This window comes from Lathamus discolor, chromosome 1, assembly GCF_037157495.1.
Source record: "Lathamus discolor isolate bLatDis1 chromosome 1, bLatDis1.hap1, whole genome shotgun sequence".
Classification (NCBI taxonomy): domain Eukaryota; kingdom Metazoa; phylum Chordata; class Aves; order Psittaciformes; family Psittacidae; genus Lathamus; species Lathamus discolor.
The window spans coordinates 112,145,151-112,160,476 of record NC_088884.1 but is presented as its reverse complement, the minus strand read 5'-3'; the positions used below and the strand labels follow the sequence as shown (position 1 = coordinate 112,160,476).

Below are 15,326 nucleotides of genomic sequence, written 5' to 3'. Positions count from 1 at the left end.
CAGCTTGGCTATTTGACCATTTTCTTTTTGCTCATTTTATCTCACATTTAAGAAAATACTGGATCTGATTGCAAAATGTTTTTTAAGCTGTCCATATGGTGGATAACAGAGCCATCAAAACCTGAAGTGAGTAGTTGTTTAACAGGAGATCAAACACTCATGCTCCTTTCTTCACTCATTGTACAGTATATGGTTTAAAACACATGAGTAAGCATTATGATGTGAGGTATTTTTGTCCAAACATGGCAGCAAGATCTAGGTTGTCCTGTGTCCTGAATAAACACTGATAAAGACTTGAAGGTTATCTTCTAAGAAAATCCATCAAGCAAGATTTACAACAGAGGAGAGGATAAGGAAAGAGAGATAAATATGTTCTATGAAGAACAAGATGTTGTGCCACTCTGTTCCAGTTTTTCAATTCTGTACCATTGGGCAGTCTGTAGCAGAGCACCATGTGCTCTTCTCTTTCCCTTCCCTTGCTCAGGGCCGGGCTGGTCCCCCTGCACCAGGTCAGCCTCAGCTCTGCTGACAGAACAGCAAGACTGCTTCTCTCCCGTATTTGTTTGGTTTTTCTTTAAGAGCAGAGGTGTGTTAAAGTGTTTCAGCTTTCAAGACTTCTTCCTTGAAACTGGGTAGAAAAGACTGCCCAAGGAATAGCAATTGTTGTTGCTATGACATTAGAAATTAATACCAGTGCATATTTACTTAATGTTCTCAGCACTAATTTCCCATGTAGACAAATCATCATAGATCACTTCAATAAACTTTCCTGTCACTGTTGCTTTCAGCTTAGGACATTCTTAGCTTTAGCATCCTGACCATAAATCCTCAGTAGGATAATACGGTTTCATCAAAGAACAAAATGTGCTGAACAGAGAACTGAGGTGGCTGTATTTAGACAAGGAAATCTTGACAATGAAAAGGTGAATATTTTGACTGCTGGAAGACAGGGAATAAAGCAAAGAGTATGAAAGACTAGGAGACAAGATATGTTGGCTTGGATCTGAGGGAAAGGGAGAAACCGAGGCAAATGGTAATGGCAAAGTTATTAAGTTGAGGTAGAGGTAGCTGGGGAATATTATCAGCAAGAAAGGTGAAAAAAAATGACAGAAAATGACATTCTGTCCCTTTTTAGGCCTGCTTAATTGGAACTACCATAAAGTTGATGCCCAATGCATGGAGAAGACTCTGAGAAATCTATACTTGTCCAAGGAGCCAAAAGAGACTAATGAATAACGAATACTATTCTCTAATTACATAGCAGGTTGCTACCTTGGAAGAAAAACAAGCTAATATAAATGCAAAAGGACTGGAAACAGCCCTTCTCCAAATAATTCACTTAATTCAGCAAGCTGTCAGCTGCACTATTTTATTTTCTCTCTTCTTGATCCTCCTCCTCTCTGCTGAATGCCTTCCTACGCAGCAGCTCTTCAAAGCTGAGGGTTTTGTTAGTCCTCTGGCTTCTCCCAACCTGTACTACTACATGTAATGATGCCACATATTTATAGGAACTTCAGAGTCATCTGAAACCTCCAAATCAGTAGTAAGTCTGGCTTAGAACTGGTTATTTTCAGTGAGATTTTGGCGGATTTTAATTCTGTGTAGAGCTGGGCATCAGTTAAGAGAGACAGCAATCTGGTGAAAGAAAAGGGAACTGAAGCAAATGTTCTGGGATGCAGATGCAAGAGGGCTTTTTTTAATTATTTTTTTTTTACACCTGCATTTCCCAGTGGCTTGAATTTACTGCATTTCAGTTCCAGGAACTTTACCTGGGAAGCAAAGGTCTCGGACTTTTCATCTTAGAGGCTCTGAGGAAAGGCTGTACAGCCTCTCTGTGCTCTCCTGCCCATCTCCCGAGAATCAGAGCTGCGCGCCCCTTTCCAGTACCTTCCGAGTTGCCAGGAATGTAACTTTCAATAACTCAAATTTGTACTTACATGAAGGCTATATATTCACCTTTGTAAAGACTTTCTGTAGAATTCTGTCTGAAAGATTTATTTTTCCTTTTCACCAAAATCTCTACACTGGATTTTATATTTTCTCTTGAATACTTTTATTTCTGGATGTGAGGATGCCTCACTAAAAACAGTGCAATAAAGAAAAGGAAATGATACTGTTATTTTCACCATGGCTTCAAAAAAGGGTGTGTCTTTAAAATACAAGATGATATAATTTAAACTCAGTTATAATTTTTCTGCTTTGTGGTATGCAGTTATCTATAAAGAGTAATGATCAGTAACTATGGAAACAGATGTATGTACATACACTCACCTGCACACATGAAAATGCTAAAAAAGTGCCAGAGAAGGCCTAAGCTTCTATTGGAAATGTTGCGTATATCTCTCCCTATGGCTAAAAGGAGATCTGTGTGACTGCTGTAGTGAAAGAACAACTGCTGTGTATGAAGGATGATACTGTCACAAAACCAAGTGTGCATAAATTGGACACATTAAAGTCAGAAGCCTCCTTCTGATGGTAGAGAAGCTTGGTTTTGGAGCAGGTGTCCAAGGTCAATGGCAGCAACAATTTGCACTAGGTTTAGGATAGACCCATGATTGGATTTCCTGGTGTGATTGACCATAGTAGCAGAGTTGGCAATCCTCTAGCAGCTTCCGAAGACCCTTTGGCTATTTACATGCATAATATCTTCAAGGGTATTTTTGCTTAGCCTTGCCTTTTGGTTTTGTCTGTGCTGCTGTAAGCCACAACATCCAAAACACTCCCTCTTGCTGCCAATAGCTACCTGACTGACAGTTCTTGCAATCCCGTTAGTGGCCAATAGCTGACTGTCCAGCTGAAACTCAAGAATCAGTGAAGAGGGTTATCTGCCTTGAAAACCAACAAACATGTCAGAGATCCAAAAGAAACAACATCAAGTGCACAGGGTAAAGCTTTAACAGGAGAGAGTTGGAAAGGAGAACTTGGGGACGTGGGAGAATGAGTTAGGTGAGGTACAAGAATAGGAGAGGCAACAGTGGGGCACCTCCAGGCCTAAATAAAATCCCGCAAGTCCAAAATTCAGCATATAGTAAACTGTTTTCCTTGCTAACAAGGCTGGGAGCTCATAAGATACACAGATCCTAGAGCCTGCCAAGTCCTGAAGCTCATGCAATCATGAAGGTAGAAATGCTTAGGAAGTTACAGGTATATAAACTCTACCCAGATACTGCTATTCAAGACCGGGAATGTTGTTTGTGAGGCACTAAGCAGTACTTTTGTTATTTATTTGTTATTTATTGTTATTTATTATTTTATATACCCAATGCTTTTGAATACATGTCAGAGCACTTCTGTTTGTGTATTTAATATGTATTCCACATCAATATGTGGAAGAGATTATCCTAAGTTGGAAAATTGGGTCTGAATGATGCTGCTTATTTTATGATGAGTAAATTGGGCTTTTCTTTTTGGAAGGTCAGAATGCTAAGACGACTTTTATGTCGGTAAATTCCAGATCAGATTGAACTAGGTCTCTAGCATTTTTTCACTTGCAGAATGCAGTATGTAATGTTAAAATCCAAAAGAGTAATTGACATCTAATTATTGTCAGTGCAATTATGTGTATGTTTGGTGTAACTCGGCTCTTAAAGGTAGAACACTGCTGGAAATTGGACACTTTGTTCTGGAGAAAGTTCTGTAATGATGCAACTGAGTAAATTTATTGACATAAACTCTTCAGGTAGCTTTGCCGGGTTGCCTTTGCAGCTGATTTACAGGTTCAGCTGACAGAGGACAGACAGTACTTGGAAATGTGCATCTGTCATCTACAATCAGGGAGAAAATTTTGTACCGCTTTTTTCTCATTTCAATTACAAGGTTTGTGAGAAGTGCCCTTTCCTTCTGCAAGAGAACATGGGACTTGGAGAAGAAAAGACCACAAGGCAAGGGCCTTGGGAAGTCAGTGAGGGAATATATACCTAGACTAAAAGCTCCAATTGCAGCATTACTGTCTCATCAACTGAACAATTTTGTTGAGCAAGAACACAGACCTTTATGCTTTTAGCCAGCAGATGGAAGTTTGAAAATACATATACCAGTTGGTTATCTTTTGTACACATGGATTGTCCGTTATTACCATTTAAGCCTGGTCACTGTCACCTTGTCTGGACTGTTTTGCCTGAGCTTTTGCATAGTACTGTGTCAGTGGAGGAGACAGTGCTGGGTATGCTGTATATAACAGGTCATGCCTATTTGTGCTAGTTCTGAGTGGGACAGACACCGTTAAAGGCTTTTGAATGGTATGTGTAGTAGTCATCAGTCTGTTTACCAAGAATCTATAGAATTATAGAATTGGTTCTATATTAATTGTGGATCTGAGAAAAATTAGTTTTATCTGTAGTGTCCTTCAATCTTGATATAGGGTACTCTTCAGCCTTTTAGTTCTCTGATGAGACATGGGCATCACCATTATCCCAGTGTTGTCAGATACTTTGCCAGTGTTATCAGCAGCAAAATCAAGACGGCATCATTCCCAAACCAAACCTGCCCTAGTAAACACTATTGTAAGTCTCTATTTGCTGCATATTTTCTTATATAATGTTATAGCGTAGGCATTTTTCCATCAGAAAATCCCTTTCTGTGTTAATAAAGAAACCTAATTAATAAAAGGCTAATGTCTGAATTAACGCTCCTATTTATGAGTTTTTCTCTGAAGTTATTTCACTGTAAATTATGCAGTACTTATTTGTTGTTGTGAAGTTTGGATGATAACACAAATATTTATTTATTGATGGCAACCTTGCTCTCATTTATTATCAACTAAATATCAGAAATTCTATGCTGTATGCGATTTTCATGAGGTGTGATTAATCTCATCAAAGCCCAGAATCTGTTAATTCCCAAAGAAAATAAACATAATTAGAGAGTATCTGTCAAGAAATATTTTAGCAGGAATTTAAGCTGTGTTAGGACCTTTGGGCTCAAATAGTTCGAAGCTTTTGAACTTGAACAAATTATCGCTAGCACTAATTCTTGTTTATTAGAGCATTTTTTTTCACACTTCACAACACTAGCTGATGTTCCAAACTTCAGTCAGCTCAGGTGCAAAATTAGGTTGGTCTGTTAATAGGTGGTGTTGCAGAAATCAGTGGAGTTCATATTGATTGGATGTTACCGATATTAAAATTTAGATGGGATATATTTTGTGCTTCCTGTCTTCCCACCTCTATTGTTTGTTGGTCACAACTTCTTGGCTTAACAGGGCAAAGTTCCTAAAATCAAATCTGAGAAAGGTGTTATTCAGTAACCATTGAGAACTGCCATGAAAATGTTTGGTTCTTCTAGGTTCTGGTTAACACACAGCGCCCCCCCCCCCCCCCCCCCCCCACACACACACACTGCCCACTCCCATTCTTGTGCTCTTTTTCTGCTCTTTCTTCTGCATTTGCTGCTGCTTCATTCATCTACTGCTTTGTCATCTTCTGCTTCACCTTCTTCTTGTGCTGCTTCTGCTTTTTCTTCTGCCTCTTTCACTTCTGCTTTTTCTTCTGCTGCTTCTCCTCCTCTTTCTCTGCCTCATTTGTTTTCTCCTTTTTAATCTCCTCCTTCTCCTCTTCTTTGTCCTCCTACTTCTAGTTCTTCCCCTTCTTCACCCTTCTACTCCCTTCTTTTTCTCCAAAAAATAAATTGGTAGAGTACCTGTGTTGATGGAGCAATCAAGACAATGAATATTAAACAGAAAATTATGGATGCAAGAAAGGTTTATGGGTTTAAAATTTGAAACGAATCAGTAGATCATATTCTAGTATTCCTTAGTATCCAGAATTTAAGCACTTAATAATTCAATCACCCAGTTTGATATTTCACAGCTAACTACTAATTAGGATGATTTGAGCAGGAAGATTAGCACCAGAAATTGGCAGGTATTTAAAAGTACCCTTGAAAAATCATCTAGAAATAGTTTTTTCTTCATAAGCCATTTTAGTTGGTCATTTCTGATACAAACCTATGCCAAGTATTGTGATCCATAGCATATATATGCTAGGATTATTTAGCACTAGAGAGGTCTTCATGCAATTCATTATCCTGCTGTAGATCCCTCTTAGGCTGTTAACTGACTCTGTGTGTGTGGAATCTTGATCTGTTGAAACGCAAAGTAAAATGGATTCACATCAGTGACCACTGATTGTGAAAGAAGAAGGCCTGCAGAAGTCAGGTGAGGAAAAGCTGTTGCTAGGATCCAGGATGCTTGACATCTGAAACCTTATGTAGGATGGACCACCAACAGCAGCAAAACAGCCTTTTTTCAGAGTGATGGTGGTTATACTTGCCTGTCCAACAGCCCTGTAACAGATTAGAAGTACGAGTAAAGCCAGTTACCATGCCTGATCCATGAACACAATAATCTTCCAGCTGAGATGACCATAAGGCTTTCAACTGCTTTAATGCTTTCATTTGTGTTTGTTCATATTCTATTAACCGTGCCACCTTCATGGGTATTGTATAGAAACAGAAATACCTGAGCTTCAAATGAGCTTGCTGTGATACTAAAAGCAATACTGCTATGTTAATATGGTGCTCTTAACTGCTCAGCTGGATAAATTAGCTGTTACTTGGCCCCTGATGAGTGAGCTCATTTAGAATTGAGACAGAGGCATGGAATTAGTTTGGAATTGCTGTTCAGAAATTTCTGAGTAACCAATACCAGGTATATGCGCTTCTATTTCATAATTTTTGCTCTTGACTCCACTTTGATTTGGTTCAAGCTGCCTCCTAGTTGTACCAGAGTAAGATTCTTTTATTCTGGGATACAGTTTTCTGTACATGGACTACTTTAGGAATAGTTGTTGTGTTTTGCATGTACACCCTGTGTTATTCTAACTCAGATTTCAAATGTAGATCATCCTGAGATTCAAAATCTCAGAAGTATGTAAACTTTTGAAAGGTAAAAAATTTAAATCAGAGAATTATAGAATGATCCATAATTCTGGCAGCTACATTGAGAATATGAGTAGAAACAGTTATGTGAGATTGTTATCCCTAATGGATGCTTAATGAAAACATGGGCTTAGAAGTAAACTGGAGTTCGGCATCTGTGCTTGCTAAAAAATGCAGAAGAAACATATGAATCCTGGAGTGTGCTAGGTATTCGTTAGAGTCACTGTAAAGTATGGGTCATTGGCTGGTTGCCAGCCAGGGGTGATGGGCAAATCTGTAAATAATGCATTTAATATCAACCCACTGGAAAATGTACAACCATATTATTTCTGATCAGGTTTGTCACAAAAAAATGTTAGTATGTCCTCCGCACTAATGGAAGCTCTGAAACTGAGCTCTGCCTCTATTTGCAATTCTCTTAGCACCAGCTATTACCAGGTAAGAGTATAGGCTAAGATGAACAAAGACACTATATCTGGCAGAGGGATTTTGATCCAAAACCCATTGAAAACTGGGAGAGGATATAAAATACAAGATAGTTGTCCCTCTTCTGGCTTGCAGCCCAGAAAGCCAACCGTATCCTGGGCTGCATCAAAAGCAGCGTGACCACCAGGTTGAAAGAGGTGATCCTGCCCCTCTACTCTGCTCTTGTGAGGCGTCCCCTGGAGTCTTGTGTGCAGTTCTGGTGTCCTCAGCATAAAAAGGACATGGAACTGCTGGAACAAGTCCAGAGGAGGGCCACAAGAATGATCAGGGGATTGGAGCACCTCCCGTATGAAGACAGGCTGAGGAAGTTGGGGCTGTTCAGCCTGGAGAAGAGAAGGCTGCGTGGAGACCTCATAGCAGCCTTCCAGTATCTGAAGTGGGGCTATAGGGATGCTGGGGAGGGACTATTCGTTAGGGACTGTAGTGAAAGGATGAGAGGCAATGGTTTAAAACAGGGGAAGTTTAGATTGGATCTAAGGAAGAAGTTCTTTCCTGTGAGGGTGGTGAGGCACTGGAATGGGTTGCCCAGGGAGGTTGTGAGTGCTCCATCCCTGGCAGTGTTCAAGGCCAGGTTGGACAGAGCCTTGGGTGGGATGGTTTAGTGTGAGGTGTTCCTGCCCATGGCAGGGGGGTTGGAACTAGATGATCTTAAGGCCCTTTCTAACCCTAACTGCTCTATGATTCTATGATTCTATGTCTGATATTGGCCATCACTGGAGGTAGCATGCTAGAATAAATGTACCTTTGGTTTGTTGTGATATACAATTCTTACGTACAGTTGTGGGTGAGCCAGAGTAAGTAGGATTGATTCTGGGGTACATTTCAGATAGTGAGTAGGGAAAATCGAGGGCAACTATGCAAAGGGAAAACAAGAACAGAAATGATGCAAGTGCCACTGCAACTTTGCACTGTAACTTTGCACTATAACTTTGGCCAGGATTTGCAAAGTGGATTTTTCTGGCTGCCTGGTTTTCTCAGGTAAAATTGGAAAATTTTATCTCAAGTTCCAGATACATGGTGCAAATTAAATTAAAGGGCAGCAGCTTGAAAGTGTTTGCATTTTGTGTGCTCCTTCCCCAGGCTGCACTTCCAGTGGTGTGATGCCTACAGAGGGTAGAAACCTGGAGCAAAGTGCCAGCTCTGCTCCTGATAGAAAGCAGAGGGCACAGCACGTGGTCGTACAGAGCCTTGTACACAGAGATGAGGCAGTAAAGGATTTCCTTTGTACAAAGTCATAGGCTTATCAAAGCAAGTAAGAAGATCAGATTTGGGGTTAAGAACTGCACTGGGGCTGTCTTCAGTTTCTAATTGCTTTTCCTTGCTTGGGTACCTCTGATCAAGTTAATTAGATGGTTCCCTACCTGGGAGGAAGCATTTGTTTTCAAATCCAGCCTGACTATCTCCTACTTTAAGTTTGTCTTTTGAAAACACAAGGATACACTTACTAATGTAAAGTCATCAAAAGGGCAGCTTTCTCTTCTCTTATGCTTCAGAAAACAACCAGCACAATAGGGCTCCATCTCAAGAAGCTGTTTCTGGATTCCTAATTATTGCAAAATAATACTGTGGGCAGTGTATTGCCTACTGAAGCAGAAAAAACCCTTTCCTCTGCCAAGCAGAAAGACATTTGGCAGATGTCTCTTTTTGCCACTGGCCTAAGACAGGACACAGTACAGGCTCTAGGTTAATGTGTTTACATACACAAGACATCTTTAAACAGAGGTGGAGTGGTTCAAATGGCACACAAGCAATTACACATGCAGAGCTCTCAGACCACTACATCCAGCTCTGTTGTTAGGAAACTGCTCTTATTCTTTCCCTCATTTTTGATGTATGTCTCTGCTCCTAGCTCACTGCCAATTTCTATTTTCTACTGTGCCCTGCGGTTTCATTTGGCAAAACCTCTGCCTCAGCTTTGGTTGCCCTGAACATGCAGGGCTTATGTTTTCATTGAGCATGGCGTAGTTCAGGGGTGGAAGTATGCCTTAGCACCACTTGTTGTGTCAGGCTGATGATGGCTAATGGCCCCTGGAGTCAGACCCTGATACTGTCAAGTTAAAATACACCAAGCAACTACATACTCTTGCACTGTGTCCTACCAAATGTTCTGGTTTATTACATACATGAGGCAAATTGTTCCACATGGTGAAAACAGGCACAGAAAAAGGACCAGGCTAGAAAGCAGAGCCTTCACCCTCATTTCACAGTCAGAAAAAACCGAACTGCCCTGGTCTTTAAGTCAGGACGTTGCAGTCCAGTGATTAAGCTGCAAATACAGCAGCAAAAGAAAGCATAGAGAGATCATCACGGAAATTTTGCTCAGAGCTTCCCGTATGTGTTTCTAAAGCAAAGCTGTAATAGCTGAAAATACCTCCTATATATTTTGTGGCTTTTATGAAGAATTGTGCTTCTCTAACACAAAACTTACAAGTGAGTAAGGAATCAGTGTCACCTCTGATGCTTTTTCTTACAATACCTATTTTGGTGAAAAATGCTCCCAGCTGCTTTCAGATTAAAGCTTGGCTGGAGCATCTGCCAGCTCCCCAGGACAGGCAGTAAACTCCCAAATCCACTCTTACAGCTGTGCCCCAGCCGCTCAGTGCCATTAGGGTGGGAGAAACAGCCAGAGAGCACTGCCTTCTGATCTGCCTTTATGCGCCAGCACTGAACAGGACATGAGAGGCCATGGGTAGAACTCATATAAAACAAGCAGATCAGCCGTACATAGGTCGGGGACCCTGCTGATGGCAGGAGACTGGCAAGGAGGCTTTTTGAGCCAGTTTTACTGGGAAAGAGCTCCATAAAGCATTCTTGTCATTGATGTGTTTGTGGACTGAGTGGTCTCTCTGTAGAAGGAATGTACTGTTAGGCTTAAGGATTCATAATACATATCCTTAAATGTTAGCACTTAGGAAGATTTTCTTTGCAAAAAGAAAAAGATTTTTTATTACTTATTTTTTTAAAGAATTTTGGGCATTGACAGTGGTATGCTCCTTCATAAATACATACATAAGCTGACGAATAGACAAATCAAAGTTAGGCCTTTAACTGAATGAACCCAAATATAATGCAAATTGTGCTCTGGCAATTAGCAGAGGAAGTTTAGAATGAACAGAAACAAATAAGAAAGAAAACAAGTAGGTTTTCTTTTTTTGGGGGGGGGGCATAATGTGTTGTCAACCAAAACTAAGTCCCTACAGCACAGCATGTGCAAGCCCTAGGCAAATGCACAGGTGGTCTGAAAACCAAAGCAGAAGCCTGCTGGTAGAAATTACCATGTACTGCTGCTTTTCTGACTGGCTGGGAAAAGTCTTTCAGCTGGAAATGGTTTAAGAATAACCCTCAGTTTGCCAGAGGTTATACATTTAGCCCTACAGAGTGGATGGCGTTGGTATCTGGGGCTCAGAGGGTTAAAAGGGATGAATGATGGTCAAGTATTTATGCAGTATGGCCAAGCATTTATGCAGTGCCCTTGTTCTGCTGTTTTCTGGGGCAGCCAAAGAAGTCAGCATGCCTCAGAGACTGGCTTGGCAATTGACTAGTGTGAGGCGTTGAAAAAAGAAATGCAGTGCAAAGCAGCGTAGTCATGTTAGATTCGTCACTGTTGAAGTCCAGATGGCTGTAAGATACTGAGCTATGAAATGGCTCCAGAAAACGAATATATACCTCTCTCCTAGTAGCCCATAAACATTTCTCTTCTTTTCCAGTATCATTTCTTGAAAGAACGAGTTATTGCACAGCATTGAAAGTCTCTTGAGAAGCACTAACTGGTTTCCAGTGCTGTTGGCTCAAGCCCACAGAACTTGCATGTTATTTCTGTTCAATTATTTGCAGTTTAGGCTTATCTGAAGGTAATGAAATTAGGCTGAATACCACACACCTCAACATCATTCAGGTACCAACCATTTCTGTACTGAAGTGAGCTAAGGCTATTGACAGGACAGAAGACTGATTTAATTGTTCCTTATTTATATTAAATTAACATCTAGAAACAAACAAACAAACAAGTTCCAGTCATGATGTACTTGATGCCATTTATGAGGATAATAAGAGGCTAACTCTGTCCAAGATTATATTCTTATTGAAACCAGAGTCAACAGGCAAAGGGAAGAAGCAGGAATTGGAAGTTGAATAAGCTGAAGTAGCTACCCAAAGTTGTGCAGCAGAGCACTGGCAAAGGTGATGCCTCCTGTTTTCCAGCCTTGTTCTGTGCCTGCAGATTCAACGTACGTTGCTGACACATCTAAAGCAGCACTAGGCAAAAGCCTAAGGGAGTTTGATAGCAAATCATAACATCTGTCCTGCAGTTAAACAGTTGCTCATTTATCCCCTTGAAGACAAACAGGGAGGAAAGGAAGCAGCCTACAAAGCCACTGACTTCTAAGGCGTGATATAGGAGTGTACAGTCCAGAGCTCTTCACAGCAGCCACGGTAGCAAAGTATTTTGGGTGATTGCTGTTGCTAAGCATACAGATGGTTTGGCTGGGATGGGACAGAAGGCTGGAATCGGTAGATAAGCAGCACTAGAGATAAATTTGTAATGAGCAGTTGTAGCTGTAGTATGGGCTTTTTTTTGTCCCATACTATTTATTATTCTGCTCAGCTCTGCTACAGGGGCTTGGCCCTGGAAGTGTGTAGCAGTAAACTAATATTAATTCTGCCACTGGGAGAAATCTGAACTGTAAAAGAGCTGAAGCTTTTTTATATGGTTTAGAGGTGTGTTGAAGGGAAAAACAGGTAAAATTTACTTCATTTTAGGCTGAATTCAGAGAGATTCAGAAAGCATTCAACAACGTGGGTTGTGTCAGATCAATACAAACTAATAAAGGCTAGCAAGCAATTACAGCAGTAACATTTCTAGCCTAACTGCCAAGTGGAAACAGATTTCTCTCAGTAGCTCCTCTGGAAGAAATAATCCGCTCCTAATTAAAAAGAGGTGAAATGGAAGTGTCGGATGGCGTGGCAAATACCCATAGCTGAAGGCATCATTAGACTTAAAGACTGACTGGGTAATACTGAAGAAACTTTCTAGCTATAAGCATTATGAATTACAGAACGAGTGTTCTAGAACTAGGCACTAAAATATGCCTTTGGAGAAATGCATGTGTAGGATATGATCCATACGAAACTATAATTAAAGCTTCATGTTCAATTCTGTCATTAGTTTTTCATAACTTGAACGCTATAGTGTTCAAACTTGATTTTAATGCATTAAGAGGTAGGACAGAAGACATTTTACAGTCCAAATCTTCTAAACAGAACCTCATGAATAGAAACCAAGCTTGTGAATTAGGCAGGCCCCAAACATCAGGGTCAATGGCCCCTTCACATCATCCTTGGTAACTAACAATCCCAGGACATAATCTTGGACTGTAGTTATTATACTAACTTCTTTAGGAATCAGGGAAACCAAGGCCCTTCATCTATATTAAGGAAGATGCTTATGTTAATTTGTTTATGTTAGTATTTCTGGCCTAACATACTTATATTCATACTATTAACTTCTGTTTACTCACTCCTCTCATGGCAGAATACCTCTCCAGCCAGTAGACACTGCTCATGAGGTAATCCAGACTTTTGTGATCTAGTACGACTAGCAGATAAATCAGACTCTCAATGCCATTGTGTATTCCAGTTTAGTAGACTGCTTAGTGTTTGATTCTGAAGTATTTTGCAGTATATGGAACATGTTTCAGACGGTGTTATCTCTCGCTGTTGCTCTTAGCATAGTACTCTGAGATTATTTTTACTGTAGTTCAGAGGTTCAGTCGGTTCAGTTCTCTGAGGCAAACAGGTACAGCTCCATTTACATGGGCAGATTTCGATCTTTAGTCAGATTAAATTTCAGAGGCTCATTCTGACACTTGCCTTTGAGCAGGATGTAAGTATATATGTGCTCCCTAGACTCTCCACATTGGGGCAGAAATGGGCTCAGTAACACAGTAAAGCTGCTTCTGCAGAAAAGCAATATTCAGAGATAGTAAGAGGGTCAAGAACTGAGCTTAAGGAACTATTTAACATGAAAAGGCTGAAATTATCAGATATACAGTAAGAAAAGTCTGTTTACTGAAACAAGGGAGCTTTCCAAACTTTTCCATATGTCTCGGAGTATTATGTGGCCCAATTAAGCAGGGACTTGGTGTTTTCCTATTTCCTCCCTACCACTGCTCTGCAGCTGAAGGCAGTGCAGAGCTGAGTCTGACGACTGAGCGACTAAAAATGTCGCTGAATATGTGGCTGTTCCTGGCCATCTGTCCCCAAAAGTAAGTGACCCCATAAAGGAAGCAGGGCAGAGGTGCAGTCCCAGATCACTGTCCCAACACATGTTGCTGTAGCTATTTATCTGAAAGTATACTTCGGTGTAAAACACCAGGTTGCAACGGCAACAGCTGAGGTGCGGGTAAGCACAGCTTTACCCTTGCTGCCCCTGCTGTGAGGCCAGGCAGTAGCGTGCAGCAGAAGGCTGGGATAGCAGAGAGGGGTGCGGGCACCTTATGAAAGCACAGCGAGCAGTGTCAGTGCATGCAGTTCTGAGCCCAGGAACATCCTGATGCTACACATAGTCAAGAATCCCAGTCTCACAGCTGCAGCTGTCTTAGCAGCATGGTATTACATGTCAAACACCAAAACATCTTCAGCCAGCATTGGGCACTCCAGCCTGTGACAAACCTTGCATGGTTTCTCACAGCAGAGTTCAGTGGAGTGCTTCTGGACCTGGCCAGCATATGAAGTCCTCTCTCTTGCCTGTGCCCCAGCTCCTTGCTCACCTAAAGAAGATGGCTAATTCTAGCAGTAGTTGCCATACGGCAATAGCAGACTGAACAGCTAGCTGGGAGACAGGAAGACAGTAAACACTCATGATAGGAACCTCCTGACTTATCAAGTCCTGTGCCTGGTCTTAACAGGCAACCCTGACACATCACCCCATTCACAGACCAGCCAAATACCACCTTAAGAGAATTTAGCTTTTTACCCTGTCTACTTCTCTTGGGAGACTGCTCCATAATTCCACAGCTCCTGTGGCTAGAAATTATCTAATTCCCAGTTTAAAAGTATTCCTGGTCTCTTTATATCCATGTGCTTCTTTCTGATATTTTTAAGCCCACTAGCTCAATTTCATTTGTTTCCCACAACCATGCACAATTCAAAATGCAGTGTAAGATTCAAAATGTGTAACAAAGGAGGCCAAGCCTGGACCTCTTCTGTTCTGCTTGGCATAATTGCATTAGGATGTGTCGTGGTTTAAGCCCAGCCACGCAGATACTCTCTCACTCCTTCCCCTTCCGCTCCCCCCCCACCTTGCCCCGTTCCTGGAGGGATGGGGAGGAGAATCAAGAGAATGTAACTCCCACGGGTTGAGATAAGAACATCCCAGTAACTAAGGTGTAACACAAATCATTGCTGCTACCACCAATGATAATAATGATAAGGGAAATAACAAGGGAAGAGACTACAACTGGTCACCACCTGCAGACCGATACCCAGCCCAACCTGAGCAGTGATCTAGCCCTTCTGGGTAACTGCCCCCCAGTTTTACATCCTGGGCATGACGTGCTGTGGTATGTAATACCTCTTTGGCTAGCTTGGGTCAGGGGTCCTCTCTCTGCTTCCTCCCGGCCTCCCCTCCTCCCTGGCAGAGCATGAGACTCACAAAGTCCTTGGTCAGAGTAAGCATTACTGAGCAACAACTAAAACCATTGGTGTTATCAGCGCTGTTCCCAGGCTGAAAGTCAAAACCACAGCACTGCACCAGCTACTGAGAAGGAGAAAAATGACTGCTACTGCTGAACCCAGGACATTGGGTTTTTAACCACTGAGTCTATGGAATGGGGACAGATCTGCTCCTGTAGCTCAGCAGTAACAAAGCTGCTGGGTCAGAGCGAGAGCCACCACACTGCAGGGATTCAGCATATACTTGTTCAGATGGTTCAAGCTAAATTAAGTGATTGCAGTTCTTCTAGTAC

General features: G+C 41.5%; 1 long non-coding RNA gene across 3 annotated transcripts in view; it reads left to right on the top strand.

Annotated features, from left to right (window-relative positions):
- Positions 1 to 15,326, top strand: part of LOC136020180 (uncharacterized) — a 72,693-nt gene that overhangs the window by 38,507 nt on the left and 18,860 nt on the right. The gene's annotated exons all lie outside the window — the stretch shown is intronic.